The following is a 22,118-nucleotide window of genomic DNA, read 5'->3' as shown; positions in this document are numbered from 1 at the left end:
CCCCGTCCAGGAAGGTCCCACATGCCGCGGAGCGGCTGGGCCCGTGAGCCACGGCCACTGAGCCTGCACGCCCGGAGCCTGTGCTCTGCAACAGGAGAGGCCACAACAGCGAGAGTCCCGTGTACCGCAAAAAAAAAAAAAAAAATTATTACTTACTATTTGCTACCTGCAAAAAAGCATGTGTAACATCCTTGTAAATCTGTGGACCAGGACATTACCATGGTCTTGAAGGCCCTCTGTGCTCTTCCCAGATGCCAGTCCCCTGCCTCTCTCCCCCACCTCAAGGTTACTATTGTGCTTATCATTCTCTTGCTTAAAAAAAATTTTTTTTCCCCAAATACACATGTACCCTAAACAATACATAATTTGGTTTTGTATGTTCTTGAGCTTTACAAAAATGCTGTTACCTGTATTTAACCTTCTGTAACTTTATTTTCACTCCCATGTCTCTGATTTTTATCCAAGCTAATCTGTTGTCACTGTAGTATAATACACTTCACTGCAGTGTATTATTCCAATGTGCAAATGTACTGCAGTCGAGCCATTTGCTTTTTCTCAGGGAACCAACTTTTGGTTTGGTTGTTTTCCCATTGTATCTCTTGTTTTCTATTTCATTAATTTCTGCTCTTGTCTTAGTTATCTTTGTTCTTCTTTTTAGGGTTATTCCATTGTCCATTTTCCCAGAACCTTCTTTTTTTTTTTTTTAATAAATTTATTTATTTTTGGCTCCCTTGGGTTTTTGTTGCTGTGTGTAGGCTTTCTCTAGTTGCCGCGAGTGGGGGCTACTCTTCGTCGTGGTGTGCAGGATTCTTATTGTGGTGGCTTCTCTTGTTGCGGAGCACGGGCTCTAGGCGTGCGGGCATCAGTAGTTGTGGCACGTGGGCTCAAGCTCAGTAGTTGTGGCTTGCGGGCTTAGTTGCTCCACGGCATGTGGGATCTTCCCGGACCAGGGCTCGAACCTGTGTCCCCTGCACTGGCAGGCGGATTCTTAACCACTGCGCCTCCAGGGAAGCCCCTCCCCCCCATTTCTTGAGTTGGATGCTTAGCTTATGGATTTTCAATCTTTCTAATGTAAACATTTTATAATCTTTCAATCTTTCAATCTTTCTAATCTTTCTTTCAATCTTTCTAATGTAAACATTTACGTTCAGAATTTCCCTTTAAATACAACTACTGCTGCATCCCATAACTTTTAATATGTAACATTTTTTGTTATTATTCAGTTTTAAGTGTTTTCTCATTGCCATTGTGATTTCTTCTTTGCCCTGAGTTTTACATAGGCATGTTTTAAAATTTCTAAGTGTGAGGATAAATTCCTTTATGTTTTTGTGGGCAGACAGCATGGTCTGTATGATGCCAGTTCTTAAAAATTTGTGGGAACTTGCTTTATGGACTAGCTCATGGTGAATTTTATTTTTTTAATGGTTAAGATGATAAATTTATTTTATGTGTATTTCACCGTGATAAAAAAAATTGGGGGAAAAAAAGGGATTGAAGTTCTGATACACGTTACAACATGGATGAAGTTCAAAACATCACGCTAAGAAGCCAGTTACAAAAGACCACACATCATATATTCCATTTACATGAAATGTCTACACCAGGTAACTCCGTAGAGATGGTGCAGTTTGGTGGCTGTCGGGTGCTTAGCGGAGGAGCTGCGACTGCTCGTGGGCACGAGGTTTTCTTCCTGAACGTGTTTCTGAAACGGCAGAGGTGGTGAACCTACAAAATGCCACTGAATTGTTCAGTTTATTTTTTTTAAGTGGTCAAAATAGCACATTTTATGTTAGGTGTACTTTACACCATTTTTTAAAAACCCTATAGAACCGATTAAATTCAGGCTGACAACCTGCACAGAAGGTGCTGGAAGGGGCTTTGCTGCCACGAACACAGGCCCGGCTGGACATGCCCAGGCATGACCTCGAGGCTGCATCTCTGCTGTGTGTCCCTGTCTGGCTACCACCCATCAGACCCGCCGGCATCTGCATGCGGTCCTGACCCCGGTCAAGGGTGCCATTTGTCCCACCAGCCTGACCCTTCTCACTCGCCCAGCCTTGGCAGTGAACACCAATGCCCACGCAGGTGCCAGGATCACGCCTGCACCCGGACCATGGGGGGACCAGCGCAGGGCCGTCCTAACTGCCCAAGGTCATTGTCACGATAGAGCTGGACGAGCAGAGCCCGGGAGAGGACGCCACCCCCACCCTCCATCCACCCCACACCCCACCGGCCGCCGAGAGGCTACTGGAATGTTCCAACAAAAGCGAGTGGCCCGGAGCTCGGAGCCGCCCCTGGTGAGCATCTCAAGGACCTGCTTGCGAGTGGGGATGGCCCCACATTCTCCGCATTCCGCCGCGGTGATGCAGCCCCTGCCCACGCGTCACCCCACATCACCCTCCAGCAGAGACCCCGTGACCCCCACGACCCCAGGAGGGCACCGCATCGGCTGTGCCGACCCCCATCACCATCCCCTACGTGAGGCCCCAGACAGGTGTCCACGCGGGGATGAAGCCAGGAGGGAACCGAGTCGGGGACAGAACGGACAGGCCCGAGCCCCTCGGGGCGGCACTGCCAGGGCCCTGGCCTGAGCTGATGGTCGGGCAACCGGAGACCGAGATGCAGAGATGCTTGGGCGACCCCCGTGCCGCGGGCCAGCACGGGCTGCTGGCGACGGCTCTGGGCAGACAGACAGCCTGTCACTGTGGTTGAGAGCCATCAAGGGGGCAAAGAAACGAGCTGGGGGACCCCTCGTACAGAGCACAATGGAGGGGACCCTCCTTCCAGCAGGAAGGTCTACCTTATTTTATCCTTTTATGTGTCTGAAAAGACAACGTGAACTATCAAAAGTGCGCCCCTTCTGTGATACGTGGGTACCCCAGGGCGGGGGGTCATGAGGAGGGGCACCCCGCGGGGGATGAGGACCCCCTGGGAGGCCCACCCGCCTCCGAGCCCCCCACCGACGAGCTCCTTTCTGGCCACCTGGGGCTCCTGCGGGTGGGCTTCTGCTCATGGGGTCTGCTCCCAGCGGGCTGCACTCTCCACCCCCTCAATGTCCTGCCTTGAGCCACGTCCTGGCAGGTCCAAGGGCCGCTCGCAGCGAAACCACACATGCACACAGGAGCCTGCTGTCCTGGACGGGGCGGGCGGCGGCCAGAAAGTCTTACCCATGGGACTGACTCCCCCCCCCCCGCCCACCTTCTCAGGGCGACTTCCAGGCCTCAGAAGCTCCAGGTTCACCCCCCACCTCTAGCTTTATCTACCACCGGCGGACATCTGCCTCCCAGCCAGGACGCACTGGGACTCCTCACTCTCCCCCCAGCCTTCCCAGACCTGCCCGCACGTCTGCCCCCACAACCACCTGCTGGGGCAGCACCTCCCGCCGGCCCCTGGGCTGCTCCGGCCTTTTCAGACTGCCTGCTCCACTCCCACCAGGACTCCACCATCGGGATGTCTCCATGGCCTTGCTGACTGCTCCTCCAGGGTCCACTGTTCTCTTTGGGAGACCCCAGGGCCTGGCCCTCATCACTGGCCACACCCTCCGTGGCCTCAACAACCTCCTCTATGCTAAGGGCTCCCAAATCTCTCTTCAGCCCCGATTGCTCCCCGAAATGCAAGACTCACGCACCCAAGTGCCCACTGAACAGCTTCACTGGGTCTGACGGACCACAGACTGAGTCCGGCCTCTGCTCAAATCTGCGCCCACCCCACACAGGATGCTGCTGGCACCCAGAGGCTGGGCCCAGGGACCTGATCCGGAGCCCACCCTGGGACCCCTGCTGGCAGGAGGCTGAGCCAAGTCCCCCTAACTGAACAAGCGGCCACCGTGGTCCAGAGCCCCTCAGCACCAGGCCAGGGCCCGAGGAGGGTCTGGTGATTGGTGTAAAGTTTCTCTATGCCCAGTGGGGGCCCTGCCCTGGAAGACGAGGCAGGGCACGCTGTTCAGGGTCGGGGCCTCCGGGGCATGGTCAGAAGCTCTCCTCTGACCCACAGCCCCTGGGACTCTATATTCAACCAACAGACCTGCCGTGGAGGAGGAACGGATGCCTCCCTGGGGGGCCCGGTAGGGACTGGGAGGGGCCGATGACCAGGTCTGGGGGTGGCCGCAGCTGGGACAGACACACGGGAGCAGTGTCCAGCCATCCCAGCCAGGGCCCTTCCCGCCGGGGGGCATCAGGGCTTCTCCTGGGCTTTACCTCACGGCACCACTGACCAAGCCGGTGCCCTGATGGTGGACACACCCCTAGCCAAGGGCGAGGACACCAGTGAAAACCCCACACGAGGCCACACCCGCTGCCCACTCTGCTTTCAGACTCTTCGCGAGGAGCACCTAAGCCTCGGGCCACCAAGCTCCATCGTTCCCCGCCTCGCAGAGCAGACGTGTCAACCCATCACCGTGACACACGTCGTGGGAGAGGCGGTACTCACTGTCTTCTCCAGGACAGGGCATGCTGGCTCCTCGGGGATGCCGGGGAAAACGTGAAGGATAGCCCTTCGTCTTTGCGCTGACAGGACAGGCGGAAGGCCTCCATCTGGGAGGACACAGTGCAGGGGTCACCTTCACTGTCCACCCACTTGAGGGTGAGCGGGTGGCCCTGGTGGAGGTGGCACATCTCCCGCACCTCCTCACAGAGCTTGTCAAAGGTGGTGGTGGAGTCCAGGCTGGTGATCAGGATGTCCCCGCTGTAGTGCGCCTTCAGGTGTCCGTGGCTGCCGCTCCTGTCCATCTTGCGGCCGGTCCTGCTAGGCATGGCGCCCTCTGCAAGCTGCCGTCAGCGCCGCGCCCCGGACGCTCGGGCCATGGCGCGGGGCCCCAGCGGCCGGGCTGGGGCGCAGGTGAGGCAGACGGCGGAACGCGGAAGGGAGCGCGCGGCACGGGAACCTAGGAGCACGGCCTGGCCAGCTCCGCGGAACTTAGCAGCAGGCGGGGCGGGGCCTCATGGTGAATTTTTAATAAGAGTTTTATGTGAACATGAAAATAATCAGTATTTTCATTACTTTTTAATGATTCATTGATGGAAGTCCATTTTGCCCTTTGAGACTGTAAGCGAGACAAGGGCACTGCTATTCTGTGCTGTTCAGTGTCTGGCACACAACAGGGATTATGCTGAATGATTTCTCCTTGCCCCTCCAAATCTACTCTTCCACCTCTCCACCCAGCTCTGTGGACCACATCTTTTTTTCTGGGGTTTCCAGTTGGGTTCAGCTATACCCGTGGGAGTTTGGAGGGTGGCGGGAGAGAGAGATTGGGGTATTTTTCACCCGAGCTCACTTCCAGCTGGGCTGGATTGGCAATGGCTGCCTGCTTCCTGAAGGTCGCAGCTCCTGTCAGATGGCTCTTGCCTGTAGCTACAGCTCTGGCAGTGTAGCTTCCACTAACCACTCTTCCCTTTATCCCATCAAGCCTAGGAGCTTCCCACTGCTATTAGTCTTAGGATGCTTTGCTGATTTCCCATAACCCTGCTTACATCTTTTAAATAGTCCCTTCATTAAACTTCCTTCAGTTCCTCCTTTTGAGTATGCCATCTCTTTTCTGATAGCATCATGATTGATACAGTAGCATAATGAATATTTGTTGAATGAATTATGTGAAACCATCACACACCAATTTTCACAGAGCAAGACAGAACTTGGTGTTTGAGTGATGCTCAGGTTGAGTGATGCTGAAGAGTAGAGTGCGAGGGGGCACTAGAGAGAAATAAGACGAGAAAGATGGCAGGGACCAGATCATGAAGGACCCTGTAGGCCATGAGTTATGTTCCTATAGGTCTAGTTCCCTGAGAAACAGACTCTGAGATCGATATTTATATGCAGGAAGTTATTGGGGAGATCTCTAGACCACTTAGGATCAACACCTTCGAGACGCAAAGGAAGCGAGAACAAGCAGAGGAGAAATCTGAAGTGCAATGAAGCTGCAAAGGAGGCCCGAGCCATTCCATGGGGAGCTGTGGACCTTTAAGAATACTACAAAACTGTCCTACCTTGAGGCTGCAGGGTAGAAGTCCACGGTCTCTGCCACTTTAAATGTCACACAGTACTCAGGAGAGGGCACAGCCCATGTCCTACCTTGAGGCTACAGGGTAGAAGTTCATGGTCTCTGCCACTTTAAATGTCACACAGTACTCAGGAGAGGGCACAGCCCATGTCCTCGGCCCCAAGGCTGGAGCCGGAGCTGGAAGACCTTGGAGGCTGCGTTCTTCAGCAGAGAGTTACTTTTTTCTCCTTCAGCTTCTGGTGCCAGAACCAATTCTGGATATGCTTCATCATTTAGCATCATGAAGACCTAGAAAGTGGAATGAGAAGCTGGGAAAAAGATCTCTGCTGCTTCCTCTTTTCTTTCCTAAGAGAGGTGATCCCTGGGCAGCAGCTCAGGCTTTTAGAGACAGACTTGGAGTTGGAAAGACTTTTTAAAGCACCCCGTTTAAGCCCCTCTCTTTCAGCAGAGGACACTGTGATCCAGAGAGGAAAGGTGGCCACACAGCTAGTTAGAGGCCAGGACAAGAATAACACCCATGTTCCTGATCCCCAGGCCAGTTTTCCTTTCTTAATTATTCCCTTTGGCCCTCTGAGCTGAAAGGAGGCTGGCAGATGGGCTCCTTCATCTCTTCCAGCCATGGGGTCTGGCATAGCCTCATGTATGGAACCCCCATCCAATGTCAGGCACTAGAAAGGAGTCTGTGGCAGCTCATGTCATCAATCCCATGGTCCTGGGATGCTAGGATGTGAGAATAGCTTAAGAAGAACAGCTTGCTGAACCAGAAGCTAAGGTGAGGGATGCTGGCCAGGGCAGGTAAGGGGAGAGGCAGCCTGAGGATGTTACCAAGTGCTCACAAATTGAGGGTTGGGGGACGGGGCACCAGCTGGGCCAGGGTTTCCCTGAGGGGTAACTTTTCCCTCCCCAGACACAGGGGAGGAGGACCTTTCACTGGACAACACTGCAAGCTGGATCCAGAAGAGCCAACTGCAGTAGGAAGAGAAGGGTGTGGCAGAGCAGAGAATGAGGGCTTTGGGCATCTAGAGAAGGTATCTGTCTTTGGTGGGCCTGGAGAGCTGAGTGAGGTTGGAGACAATCTCAGAAGGTCAGGCTGGCCCAAGGAGGTGGAAGATTTGTGCCATTTGTGGCTTTCAATTGTCAGCTGTTGGCTGCAGGTCCTGTACTTCTTGAGATTGTATTCAGGAGAGCTTGTGTTCAGGAGAGCTCTGTGTGCTGTCTCTGGTGTGTGTGGTCCTAACAGATGTTTCTGAGTAATGCAGAAGAATCTGTAAGTCATAGGCCTGTTCCGTGGGCCAAGCCACTGGACGAGAGGGACAAAGGTTTTCATGTCAGCATTTGGATAGAGGAAAAATGTGGCAGAGGCTAGGTGGATGCTTTCCCTGATGCTGGAACCCTGGGGGAAAAGAGACTGGGGTAGATGTGAACCTACAGGTCAAGCCTGTGACTGCCTTTCCTTCTCTCCCTCTTGAACCTGTACTATGTCCAGACTTGCAGGGCCTGACTGTGGGACCTACCATTGTGTCCTTTGGAAACAGGAGCCCCTGATCCTCATGCTCAAGGACGAGATGGGGGGAGGGAGAGTGACTGGTGTACTGCTGTGATTAAGTGGTGAGTCTGAGTGGTCACTACCTCTTTCCCTTCCCTAGACTGTGAACCTGGTAGGCAGAAAGGGCAGACTGCCAACACAGTGGGAGGACAAGAGCATGGGTGACAGAGCACTGACACTGCAGGGCAGGAGTAGGCAGATGGGCAGGGAAGGTGTGGTGTCTAGCAGGGAGCTCAAGCCGCTCGTTCGCAGCAGGTTCAGTGGGACAGTAAGGTGGAGGCTTTCCGAGAGATGCTCATCCCTGTGTCTTATCCCTCCCTGGCCACACACAACAAGGGACTCGAGCAAGAGGGCTGCACTCAGGCCTAGTGGCCCACGTGCCCCAGCTTGTCCTTAAATATCTTACTGTCCAGGAAATGTGCAGTTCCTGGTGAGGAGCCCCCAGATGCCCACCCACATTCTAGAATTGGGAGAATACACCCATCTCCTTGGGGTGAAGTGCTGATTCAGCTGAAAGAGGTCTAATGTTCGCCACAGTGCTTGGGGCACAGTGGAGTAAACTGCAGCCCTTATTAGTCTCTCATTTATAGGAAGAGCATGGTCTTGGGGCCAGACACAGCTGAATTAAAATTCAGACTCTGCCCCTTAGCCAGGCTATGTGTCGGGGCAGGTCATTTTTCTTCTTAAAACCTCAGCACCTCATGTGAAAATAGTGATGTCAGTGGCTATATTTTGCAGAGTTATTGTGAGGTTATATCACAATATATATATCACATATTATATTATATCACAATGTATATATCACATATTATATCACCAGTCCAGTCCTCTTGGGCAGCAGTCCCCAAACTTTTTGGCACCAGGGACGGGTTTTGTGGAAGACAATTTTTCCACGGATGGGGCTGGGGGATGGTTCAGGCGGTAATGCAAGTGATGGGGAGTGATGGGGAGTGGTAGCAAGTGAAGCTTCGCTCGCTTGCCTGCCGCTGACCTCCTGCTGTGCAGCCCAGTTCCTAACAGGCCACCGACCAGTCCTGGTCCGTGGCCCGGGGTTTGGGGACCCCTGATCTGGTGGCTAAGACTCCACACTCCCAGTGCAGGGGGCCTGGGTTCAATCCCTGGTCAGGGAACTAGATCCCACATGCCGCAACTAAGAGTTCGCAGCCCACAACTAAAGACCCCACATGCCACAACTAAAGATCCCATAGGCCACAGCTAAAGATCCCACATGCCGCAATGAAGATCCCGCAAGCAGTAACGAAGATCCTGTGCTGCAACTAAGACCTGGCACAGCCAAATAAATAAATATTTAAAAAAAGAAAGCCCCTCTTAGAACTTATTTTCCAATGGCAGTTGATATAAAATAACATATAAAAACACAAGAGAATAAGTTAATACCAGAAAGAGGTAAGTGCATGGAAAACAAGATGGAAGACAATAAAATGAAAGGTGTCATTTTAAATTAGGTGGTAAGGAAATAACTCTATGAGGAATAACTCTATGACGTTTGAGCAGAAAAATGAATAATAAAATTTAATCAACTATAAAAAGTTGGAGAGCTACAGAGAGGGCAAGGGAGATTGGATGTTCTAGGCAGTAGGAGCAGCAAAAGCTCTAAATGGGAACAAACTTGGCATGTTTATGAAACAAGAAAGTAAAGGTGGCTGAAGCCCAGAAAGCAAGGGAGAGAGTTCGAAGGTGAGGTAGGAAAAGAAGTTAGGATCAGTTTATGGGCTGTGAAGGCCAGGGTAAGGATTTTAGATTTTATTATTAGTGCAGTGAGAAAACACTGGAGCAGAGGAATAATATATTTAACTTATGTTATGAAAAGGTCACTGCCTGCTGGGTAGACAATGGGTCATAAAGGAGCCATAGAAGAAGCAGAGAGATGTACTGAAGAATTGTAGTGATACAGCAGAGATGGAGCAGAATAGATGGAATCAGGTTAGATTTTGTAGATTGAATTAATACAATTTGCTTGTAATTTGGATATGGGTGTGCTGAGGAAGGGAGCATTGAGAATGATTCCTAGGTTTTGGCTTGGGCAGCTGAGTCCCTGATGAGGGGACTTTACTGAGATGAGGGAGATGGGAAAGGAACAAGTTTGACAAAGAACTCAAGACTTCTGGTTTCCAGTCTGGTTTGTAAGACTTCTGGTTTGTAAGAAGCTTGGAAGTTGCCACTCCATCCTAACAACAAGTAAAACACTGAACAGACTGAAAAATAAACAGATCCATCAGAGAAGTGAGGTCACAGAGCAAACCACTGCCCCTAAAATTGGAGAGAGAGATAGGCCAATACAGAGCAGAAACCTGCAGGAGCCATTGCCAGGGTATGAAAACCTGAACTGTAACTGATGAACTGCTGGAGGCTCAGTGTGGACAAGTTTGAGGGCTAGAAACTCCAGGGGTACCCAGTCATAGGGGACCCCCACACTTTTATGAGTTTTACCTCCAGTAGCTTGGCCATTTCTCACAGTAAATATTGAAGAAAAATCCCCTCTTGCTTCCAGTAGGGGTGGGGGAAAAGGAACCATTTTGAACTATGCCAGAACATTCTGTTCTTCTTTTTTTTTTTTTTTTTTTTTTTTTTTTTGCGGTACGCGGGCCTCTCACCGCTGTGGCCTCTCCCGTTGTGGAGCACAGGCTCCAGACACGCAGGCCCAGTGGCCATGGCTCACGGGCCCAGCCACTCCGCGGCATGTGGGATCCTCCCAGACCGGGGCACGAACCCGTGTCCCCTGCATCAGCAGGCAGACTCTCAACCACTGCGCCACCAGGGAAGCCCCATTCTGTTCTTCTTAACAAGGCTTGCCCTAAAGAGAAGTTATTTTACCAGAGTCTAAACTATTGGGGTTTGTTTTTTAGAGACCAACTAACCTGGGGAAAGGGAAACACCCAACTCCAGCCCACTCTGGCCATCCTGTGCCACCTAAGGGGTGGCTAGGGGAGGACTGGGAAGCACTTGCGAATTTCACAGTCCAGAGGCACAGGCTCATTAAAAGACTGACACCTAATCACAGGACTACAGAACAGTTCCTCTCCCCACACCACATCATCACACTACTAAAGGCCTATTTACCATAGTTCCCTTTACCCAGTATATCATGTCTTCATCAGACAAAAATTGAGGGAATCTGTTGCCAGTAGACCTGCCTTTAAAGAAATGTTAAAAAAAAAAGTTCTTCAGAGAGAAGGAAAATGATATAGGTCAGACATTCAGACTTACAGTATGAAAAAAAAAGAGCACCAGAGAAGGAATAGTGAAGTTAAATAAAGAGTTTTATTTATCTTATTTTTAATTGATCTCACAATAATAGTTTCTTCAAAATAATAATAGCAATCATTTATTCAACTATGTATTCTTACATATGTATAAATATATGTATATATAATTTATATGTTTATGTATAACTGAAATAAATGACAGCAATGATATAAGGAACGAGAGGAAGGAATAAGGATTATTTTGCTATTATAAGGTACTTGTATTACCCATGAAGCAGTACAGTTGACCCAAGGGTTAGGGGTGACGATCCTCCATGCAGTTGAAAATCTGCATATAACTTTACAGTCCTCCCTCCATATGTATGCAGATCTGCATCCACGGATTCAACTACTGTGGATCATGTAATACTGTAGTATGTATTTATTGAAAAAAATCCACATATAAATGGACCAGTGCAGTCCAGACCCATGTTGTTCAAAGGTCAACTGTATAGTGTTATTTGAAGGTGGACTTAGATTATTTATAAACATATATTGCAAACTCTAGAAAAAACACTAAAAAAATGTTTTTTAAGAAATACAACTGATATGATAAAAAAGGAAAGAAAATGGAATCGCTCCTCGGCCTTTTGGCTAAGATCATGTGTAGGAAAGAAAATGGAATAATATAAAATGTTCATTTAAAACCACAAAAGGCAGAAAAAGAGTGGAAGACAAAAATAGGAACAAAGAACAGGGCAACCAATAGAAAACTGTAACAAATTAGGTAGATACTAATCCAACTATACCCATAATCACTTAAATATCAATTATCTAAATATACCAATTAAAAGACAGATATTGTCAAAATGGATCAAAAAAAGAACCCAACTATATGTTGTATACAAGAAACCCACTTTAAGTACAAAGACACATATAGTTTAAAGTACGTGGATAGACAAAGATATACCATGCTAATACTAATTAAAGAAAGCAAGAGTAGCTATTTTAATTTCAGATGAGCAGATTTCAGAGCAAAGGAAGTTATCAAATATAAAGAGGGGGGCTTCCCTGGTGGCGCAGTGGTTCCGAGTCTGCCTGCCGATGCAGAGGACACGGGTTCGTGACCCGGTCCGGGAGGATCCCGCGTGACGCGGAGCGGCTGGGCCCGTGAGCCATGGCCGCTGAGCCTGCGCATCCGGAGCCTGTGCTCCGCAACGGGAGAGGCCGCAACAGTGAGAGGCCCGTGTACCGCAAAAAAAAAAAAAAAAAAAAATATAAAGAGGGGCATTCCATAATGACAATAGGGTCAATTCTCCAAGAAGACATAATAATTTTTAATGTGTATCTGCCCAACAACAGAGTGTAAAAATACACAAGGCAAAACCAGATAGAACTTCAAGGAGAAATAGATGAATCTGCTATTATAGTTGGAAACTTCAACACCCCTCTATCAGAAATGGACAGATCCAACAGGCAGAAAATCAGTAAGAACACAGTTGAACTCAACAGCATATCAATCAACTAGATATAATTGACATCTGTAGACTACTTCATTCAACAACAGCAGAATACATATTATATTCTTCTCAAGCCCACAGGGAACATTCGCCAAGATAGACCACTTTCTGGGCCATAAAACACACCTTAACATATTGAAAAGAATAGAAATCATATGCTTGCTCTTAGACCATGATAGACTTAAAGCAGGAATCAATAACAGAAAGGTAGCAGGAAAATCCTCAAATACTTAGAGATTAAACAACACACTTCTAAATAACACATGGGTCAAAGAAGAAACCTCAAGGGAAATTTTAAAATATTTTGAACTGAAAAAATATCATTTATCAAAATTTGTGGGATACAGCAAAGCAACTGTCATGGTTAATTTTATAATATGTCAGCTTGACTGGGTTAAGGGATGCCCAGATAGCTGGTGAAACACTATTTCTGGCTGTGTCTGTGAGGGTGTTTCTGGAATAGAGTAGCATTTGAATTGGTGAACTGAGTAAAGTAGATGGACCTCCCCAAAGTGGGTGAGCATCATCCAATCTACTGAGGGCCTGAACAGAAAAAAAAGGCAGAAGAAGAGTGAATTCATTCTCTGTTTAAGCTGGGATATCCATCTTCTCCTGCCCTCAGACATTGGAGCTCCTCGTTCTTAGGCCTTCAGGCTCAGACCAGGGCTTATGCCATGGCCCCTACCTGGTCCTCAGGCCTTTGGACTCTGGCTGAATTATACCACCAGCTTTCCTGGTTCTCTAGCTTGCAGATGGAAGACTGTGGGACTTCTTGGTCTCCATAATCACGTGAGCCCATTCCTATAATAAATCTCTCTAAAAATATATGTTCTGTTTTTCTGGAGAACCCTGATTAGTACAGCAGTGCTTAGAGGAAAATTCATAGCATTGAATGTATATAATCAGAAAAGAAAAAGGATCTAAAACCAGTCATCTAAGCCACCTTAAGAAGCTAGAAAAAGAAGAGCAAATTAAATCCAAAGTAAGCAGAAGGAAAGAAATAATAAAAATATAGAATCAGAAATAAATTACATTGAAAACAGGAAATCAACAAAACCAAAAGCTGGTTCTTTGAAAAAATCAGTAAAAGTGATAAGCTTCTAGCTAGGCTAACTAAGAAAAGAAGGGAGTAGACACAAATTACTAATATCAGAAATGAAAGAGGGGACATGACTACAGATCACATAGACATTAAAAGGATCATAAAGGAATATTATGAACAACTCCATGCCCACAAATCTGATAACCTTGATGAAATGGACCATTCCTTGAAATACACACTTTGCCAAAACTCACACAAGAAGAAACAGATAATCTGATAGGTCCGTGTCTATTAAAGAAATTGAATCAATAATTAATAACCTTTCAAAATAGCAAGCACCATGCTCATACTGGTTCACTGGTGAATTCTGCTAAACATTTAAGGAAGAAATTATATCATTTTTCTACAATCTTTTCCAGGAGACAGAAGCAGAGGGACTGCTTCCCAACTTATTTACCAGGGCATTTCCCTAATACCAAAACCAGACAAAGACATTACAAGAAAAGAAGACAACGGATCAATATTTCTCATGAACATAGATGCAAAAATTGTCAACAAAATATTAGCACCAACAATGTCTATAAAGAATTAATTAATTGGGGCTTCCCTGGTGGCACAGTGGTTGAGGGTCTGCCTGCCGATACAGGGGACGCGGGTTCGTGCCCCAGTCCAGGAAGATCCCACATGCCGCGGAGCGGCTGGGCCCGTGAGCCATGGCCGCTGAGCCTGTGCGTCCAGAGCCTGTGCTCCACAACGGGAGAGGCCACAACAGTGAGAGGCCCGCGTACCGCAAAAAAAAAAAAAAAAAAAAGAATTAATTAATTAATTATAGAATTATACCATGATTTAGTGGGATTTATCCCACATATTCAAGGCTGGTTCAACATTTGAAAATCAATTAATGTGAAATCATCCCTCAGTATCCATGGGGTACTGGTCCTAGGACTTGCCACGGGCACAAAAACCCTCGGTTGCGCAAGTCCCATAATCGATCCTCTGTATCCACGGGTTCTGTATCTATGTATTCAATCAACTGCAAGTTATTTTGTGGATATGGACAAATTGATTCTAAAGTTTATATGGAGAGGCAAAAGACCCAGAACAGCCAACACAATACTGAAGGAAAAGAACCAAGTCAGAGGATTGACACTACCTGACCTCAAGACTTACTATAAATGTACACTAATCAGGACAGTGCGATATTACTGAAAGAATAGATAAATAGACCCACATGAATTTTGTCAACTGATCTCCAAAAAGGAGCAAAGGCAATACAATGGAGAAAAGGTAGTCTTTTCAACAAACGGTACTAGAACAGCTGGACATCCACATGCAAAAAAATGAATTTAGACTCAGACCTTATACCTTCTCAAAAGTTAACTCAAAATGGATCACAGAACTAAATGTAAAATTATAAAATTCCTGGAATATAACATTTTCCTAGGAGAAAATTTAGATGACCTTGGATATGGTGATGACTTTTGGATACAACACCAAAGCCATGATCCATGAAAAAAAGAAAAGAACTCTTAAAACTCAACCTGATTAAAAAATGGGCAAGGGATTTCCCTGGTGGTCCAGTGGGTAAGACTCTGTGCTCCCAATGTGGAGGCCCACGTTCGATCCCTCGTCAGGGAACTAGATCACACACTCACGTCGCTACTAAGAAGCCCGCATGCCGCAACTAAAAAAAGATCCCGCATGCCACAACTAAGAAGTCCACGTGCCGGTGCCGCAACTAAAAGAAGATCCCGTGTGCCGCAACTAAGACACGGTGCAGCCAAAATAAATAATAAAATAAAATAATAAATAAAAAATAAATATTTAAAAAAATGGGCAAAAGATCTGAACAGACACCTCACCAAAGAAGATATACAGATGGCAGATAAGCATATGAAAAGATGCACTACATCATATGTCATCAGGGAAATGCAAATTAAAACAATAAGAGATACCACTACACACCAGAAAACTGACACCACAAAATGCTGATGAGGATATGAAGCAACAGGAACTCTCATCTATTGCTGGTGGGAATGCAAAATGGTACAGTCATTTTTTTTTTTTTAATATTTATTATTTATTTATTTAGGCTGTGCCAGATCTTCGTTGCGGCATGTGGACTTCTTAGTTGCAGCATGCATGTGGAATCTAGTTCCCCGACCAGGGATTGAACCCCGGCCCCCTACATTGGGAGCGTGAGGTCTTACCCACTGGACAACCAGGGAAGTCCCAGTGCAGTCCCAGTCACTTTGGAAGACAGTTTGGTGGTTTCTTACAAAACTAAACATATTCTTAGGGTACAGACCAGTAATCATGCTCCTTGGTATTTATCCAAAGGAACTGAGAACTTATGTTCACACAAAAACCTCCACACAGATGTTTATAGAAGATTCACTGACAATTGCCAAAACTTGGAAGCAACCAAGACGTCCTTTAGTAGGTAAGTTGATAAATAAACATTGTCTGATACATCCAAACAATGGAATACTATTTAGCGCTAAAATGAAATGAGCTATCAAGCCATGAAAAGACATGGAGGGAAACTAAACACTTATTACTAGGTAAAAGAAGCCAACATGAAGAGACTACTCACTGTATGATTCCAACTTTATGACATTCTGGAAAAGGCAAAACAGTGGAGACAGTGCAAAGATCAGTGTTTGCCAGGGGTTGGGGGAAGGGCAGGATGAATGGAGCACAGAGGATTTTTAAAGCAATGAAGCTATTCTGATACTATAATGATGGATACATGACATTATATATTTGTCAAAATCCATACAATATACAACATAGGAGTGAACCCTAAGGTAAACTATGGACTTTCAGTGATAATGATGTGTCATTGTATGTTTACCAATTTTAACAAAAGTACCACTCTGGTGGGGATGTTGATAATGGAGGAGGCTATGCCTGTGGGGGGGCAGGGGGGTATGTGGGAAATTCCTGTACCTTTCGTTCAATATTGTTGTGAACCTAAAAAAACCTAAAAAAATTTTAATACATTTTTTAAAGAGTGTATTAAAATTAATAAAGATATTCACTTCTGACTTAAAAAGAAACTGGGTTCTGGCCTGGCATGAGGTGGACTTCAGATTCCATTTACAGAGCACTGAGGGTGGAGATATTGGGGAATAAACTTTTCTTCTTCCTCCTATAAAGATTTATTGCCAAACAGAACAGTTGTTCTCTTTTTGGAAGCACCCATAGCTTGAACTCTGACTTCTATAACAAGTTATCTAACTTCCCTTAAAAAAAAAAAGGTCCTGTTGGACTAGGGGGTAGAGACGGTAAACAGGGAAAAAACTGCATTGAAAATCCCATCAGGTTTTTGTCTAATGTTCTTAAAGGGCTTTAATTTGAACTTCATCAAGAATATTAGCATCCAGCCCACAAAAGATGATCAAAATAATTAGAATTGGAAAGTCAGAGAATTGAGAAGAAACCAACCTGTTCTTTTCATATGGTTTTTCTTTGTTGCTTTTTCCTTTATGCAATGTTTTCCTGTTTTTGAAGAGAAGCAACTGTGGATTTTATCAAAGTGATTTTGAATGGCTGGGTTTGGTTTTAGAAATAGTTTTGTAAGTCTTTTCAGTTTGAAATGATACTTCCTTCCCTAACCCCTTCCAACACAAATGGGGTTTGAACATTCTCTGCTGTTAAGGAGTGGAATTAGTTAGGACCCTTGTAATCAACAAAAATGTTTTGGGATAGCACAAGCAAAAGGGCTGTCTTTGGGACTTTACTGGTGGCCCAGTGGTTAAGACTCCGTGCTTCCAATGCAGGGGACGCGGGTTTGATCCCAGGTAGGGGAACTAAGATCCCACATGCCACGTGGCCAAAAAAAAAAGGTTGTCTTCTATAAAGGTCCAAGGCTATTTAACAGAATGAGAGGAATTTAATGCAACATGTTCTGGAAACAAGTTGGATGCAGAGAGCATTATCTTTGACTTGTTTCTGAACCTCTTTTTTATTATTCAATCTGCAGCCAACTACCATGGTTTAGGAGACAATGGCCCTGTAATACACGTCTATTCTCGTCAATAGATGTATCAGACTATGGAGGCCAATTAATTCCTACTTCAAATTCTTAGGAAAGGAGTCTAATTGGGTTCAGTTTGGATCAGGACATATAGAGCAATCAACTGTGGCAGGGGGACAGGGTGCACCACGTGCATGGGGTTCTCTTTCTGCAAACTTGTGGTTGACGAGTAGAGGCAAACTGGACTAGCTGTGTAATTTGTGGGGCCCTGTGCAAAATGAAAATGCAGGGCTCCCTTGTTCAAAAATTAAGACTTTCAAGATGGCAACAGCAGGACATTAAACCAAGTGTGGGGCCCTTCTAAGTGTGGGGTCCTATGTGACTGCACAAGTCTCATGCCCTGAAGCTGCTCCACGCTCTGGTCCTGGAGGAAGAGCCTCCAAAAGGAGTTTTTAGACTCCATATGTTGGAAATAGAACCAATGTTTCCTGTTTTTTGGAGATCGTAACTTTAGATTGACTTATGTTTTCCACCATTTTTCTAGTTCCTTATCGCCTCTTCAGATCCAGATCTTCAGAACTTTATGTGGAATTGCTTGAATGTAAGTTAGTTGTATTTTTAAAAGTCTTTCGTCCTTTCCTTTTATTGTTAGGCAATGATCTTCTGGAAGGTTGTGCAAAATTTGATTCGGGTTAACCACCTTCATGAGAAGAGTTGTAGGAGAAGATAATGTCCTTTTTCTTTCTTTTTTCTTCTTTTTTCGGCTGTGCTGCCCAGCATGCGGGATCTTAGTTCCCCGACCAGGGATCAAACCCGTGTCCCCTGCAGTGGAAGCGTGAGTCTTAACCACTGGACGGCCAGGGAAGTCCCTGTCCTTTTTCTTTTTAACTTTTTATCTTGAACTAATTTTAGACTTACAGAAAAGTTGCAAAGATAGGCTTAAGAGTTTCCATATACCTCTCCTCCGTCTTCCCCTAATGTTACCATCTTACATAACTACAGTACAATTATCAGAACCCAAAAAATTAACATTGGTGCAATACTACTAACTAAAGGCCTTTTTTGAATTTTACCAGTTTTTCTACTAATGGCTTTTTCTTTTTCTAGGCTCCTGTCCAGGATCCCACATTGCATTTAGTTATTTCTCCTCAGCCTTGTGCAGTCTGTAAAAGCTCCTTAGTCTTTCCTTGTCTTTCATGACTGACTTTTTTGAAGAGTACTGGTCAGTTACTTTGTCAAATGTCCCTCAATTTGAGTTTGTCTGATGTTTTAGAATAGCTAGACTGAATATTACAGGTATGATGTGTGTCCTCAGTGAATTCTATCACAGGTTCATGATGTTATGTATCTTATTACTGGTGATAATTGACATTTATCACTTGAGGTGGTTTACACTAGGTTTCTCCCTGTAAAATTACTATCTTTTCCTTTATAGTTAATAAATATCTTGTGGGAGATATTTTGAGACTATGCAAACTCTGTTTCTTCTCAAACTTCTGCCCACTAATTTTAGCACTCATTAAAGGAACTTGTCTGCAACAATTACTAGTGTTTACCTAATGGTGATATTTTCTATAGTTCTTTTTGTCTTTAGGCTTATAGTATCCCATCAAGATGCTGTTTCCCAGAATTTATCTTAGTTCTTTTCCTCCCATCCTTTTTAGTGTAGTTATGTTATTGCTTTAGAATAGGTTCATTTGTTAGCATTTTTATTCCATTTGGGTTCTCTCCACATCCTAGCTGGTTTTAGTTGTTTATTTTGGGGGTATGTGATACACCACTATGGTTCTAAGGGTCAAAGCAATACAAAAATATACACTATCCAAGATGGCGTACTAGGAGGATGCAGAATTCGCGTCTCTTCACAACTAGGGCACCTACCAGGCACCAGTGGGGGACCACGGACACCTAAGGGGACAGGAGGAACCCCCAGCCATCAGGTAGGACGTGGGGCATGGGGGGAGTGAAGGGGGAGGAGAAGTGGAGGCAGGACGGGACTGGCACCCCTGAGGGGCAGCTGGGGGAGGGCAAGGGATCCCACGCCCTAAGGGGAAAATTGGGGAACAACTGGGAGGGCAGAGGATCAACAGGGAGCATGGCCAGGTTTCCCCTACCCACTTGGGCCCCCAGGAACCTCTGCTGAGATCCCAGGCCTGATCCTCTGCTCACCAAGGCCCCCTCCAGATGCACAGCTCCTGAGGGAGTGGCAGGGGGAGAAGGGGGAGCAAAAGTAAAGGCCGGACCTCCAGGACCAGCACCCCTGAGCGGTGGTTGGGGATGGGGAGGTGTTCTGACACCAAGTGGGTCCCCCACCCCACGGTTAGGGGTCCAGCGGTGACGGGGGAGACCCTGGGGGAGACGGTGGGGGAGAGGCATGAAGGAATGGAAGGGAACGCGGACAGCGCTTTCCCTGTCCACTTAGGCACTGGGGAGCCTGTTGGGCTCCCAGGCCTATTCCCCTGCCCTCAGAGTCTCCCTCTTGCCGCTCAGAACCTAAGCCCCGCCCTACACCCGCACCCAGGGCCCTACCTCTACACTTGGAAACCCCCAACTCACTGGGCCTAAACCCCACCGACACATCCTCACTCAAGGCCCTACCTCCAAACTCCAGAACTCCTCACTCCAGACGCCCTGCTTTCGACGGGCTGCCTCTCCCCTTCCGCCGCAGGTACTAAGCAGAAGCACCGCCCCATGCTTGAATGTCGCCCGGCCTAGGCCCCGCCCCATGCTCAAACATCACCCCCCACACGCCTAGGTCCTGCCCCACCATAAACCCCACCCCTGCCTAAATTCCACCCCCGCCTAAACTCCGCCCCCATAGCCAAGGCTTTTCATTTTTCTTTTTTTTTTTCCTTTTAGATTGGGGTTCTGTTTTACTTTGTTGATTCATTGATGTTGATTCTTTTATATTTTTATTTCTCCTAATAAATATTTATTTTTCTAATTTTATTTTATTCTTTATACTTTGTTATTGTTCTCTCCTTTTGGCTTGTTCCACCACCCCCCCTTTTTTTCTTTTTCTGTTGTGGTTTTATTTTACCTTGTTGCAGTTGTTTCAATTATAGTTTTATTTTTCCTAATATATACTTTATCTTTCTAATTTAATTTTGTTTTTTATTCTTTGAGATTGTACTGCTCCTTTTTTTTCTTTCTTTTTTTTTTTCTTTTTTTTTTACTGCGCTACAAAGCTTGCGGGATCTTGGTTCCCAGGCCAGAAGGTCAGCCCCGAGCTCCTGTGGTGGGAGCTCTGAGTCTTCCCAGAGGTCCTCATCTCAGCACCAAGACGTAGCTCTATCCAACTGCCTGCAAACTCCAGTACTGGACGCCTCAAGCCAAACAACCAGTAAGATAGGAATACAGCACCACCCAACAAAAAAAAAAAAAAGAAGAAAGAAACGACAAAAAAATATGTTACAGATGAAGAAGCAAGGTAAAAACCTACAAGACTAAATAAATGAAGAGAAAATAGGCAACCTACCTGAAAAAGAATTCAGAGTAATCATAGTAAAGATGATCCAAGATCTAGGAAAAAGAATGGAGAAAATACAAGAAACATTTAACAAGGATCTAGAAGAACTAAAGAGCAAACAACCAGTGATGAACAACACAATTACTGAAATTAAAAATACTCCCGAAAGAATCAATAGCAGAATAACTGAGGCAGAAGAATGGATAAGTGACCTGGAAGATAAAATGGTGGGAGTAACTGCCAGGGAGCAGAATAAAGAAAAAGGAATGAAAAGAATTGAGGACAGTCTCAGAGACCTCTGGGACAACATTAAACACCCCAACATTCGAACTATAGTGGTTCAGAAGAAGAAGAGAAAAAGAAAGGGTCTGAGAAAATATTTGAAGGCATTATAGTCAAAAACTTCCCTAACATGGGAAAGGAAATAGTCAATCAAGTCCAGGAAGCATAGAGAGTACCATACAGGATAAATCCAAGAAGAAATACGCCAAGACACATATTAATCAAACTATCAAAAATTAAATACAAAAAAAATATTAAAGGCAGCAAGGGTAAAGCAACAAATAACATACAAGGGAATCCCCATAAGGTTAACAGCTGATTTTTCAGCAGAAACTCTGCAAGCCAGAAGGGAGTGGCAGGACATACTTAAAGTGATGAAGGAGAGAAACCTACAACCAAGATTACTCTACCCAGCAAGGATCTCATTCAGATTCGATGGAGAAATTAAAACCTTTACAGATAAGCAAAAGTTAAGAGAATTCAGCACCACAAAACCACCTTTACAACAAACGCTAAAGGAACTTCTCTGGGCAGGAAACACGAGAGAAGGAAAAGACCTACAAAAACAAACTGAAAACAATTAAGAAAATGGTAATAGGAACATACATATCGATAATTACCTTAAATGTAAATGGATTAAATGCTCCAACCAAAAGACATAGACAGGTTGAATGGATACAAAAACAAGGCCCATACATATGCTGTCTACAAGAGACCGACTTCAGACCTAGGGACACATACAGACTGAAAGTGAGGGGATGGAAAAAGATATTCCATGCAAATGGAAATCAAAAGAAAGCTGGAGTAGCAATTCTCATATCAGACAAAAAAGACTTTAAAATAAAGACTATTACAAGAGACAAAGAAGGACACTACAAAATGATCAAGGGATCAATCCAAGAAGAAGATATAACAATTGTAAATCTTTATGCAGCCAACATAGGAACACCTCAATACATAAGGCAAATGCTAACAGCCATAAAAGGGGAAATCGACAGTAACACAATAATAGTAGGAGACTTTAACACTCCATTTTCACCAATGGACAGATCATCCAAAATGAAAATAAATAAAAC

The 22,118-nt window shown here is 45.7% G+C and overlaps 1 long non-coding RNA gene across 1 annotated transcript; it reads right to left on the bottom strand.

The window, feature by feature from the left end:
* Window positions 1–691: 691 nt before the first annotated feature.
* On the bottom strand, window positions 692–21,534 carry LOC125963908 (uncharacterized). The gene is made up of 2 exons (XR_007476343.1): window positions 20,770–21,534; window positions 692–6,283 (listed from the first exon to the last, which is right to left on the bottom strand). It is a non-coding gene; the product is annotated as an uncharacterized LOC125963908 (long non-coding RNA).
* Window positions 21,535–22,118: the final 584 nt, after the last annotated feature.

This window comes from Orcinus orca, chromosome 1, assembly GCF_937001465.1.
Source record: "Orcinus orca chromosome 1, mOrcOrc1.1, whole genome shotgun sequence".
In the NCBI taxonomy this organism is placed as follows: domain Eukaryota; kingdom Metazoa; phylum Chordata; class Mammalia; order Artiodactyla; family Delphinidae; genus Orcinus; species Orcinus orca.
Note: the sequence above shows the minus strand (reverse complement) of the source record. Positions and strands in the feature narration are given on the sequence as shown.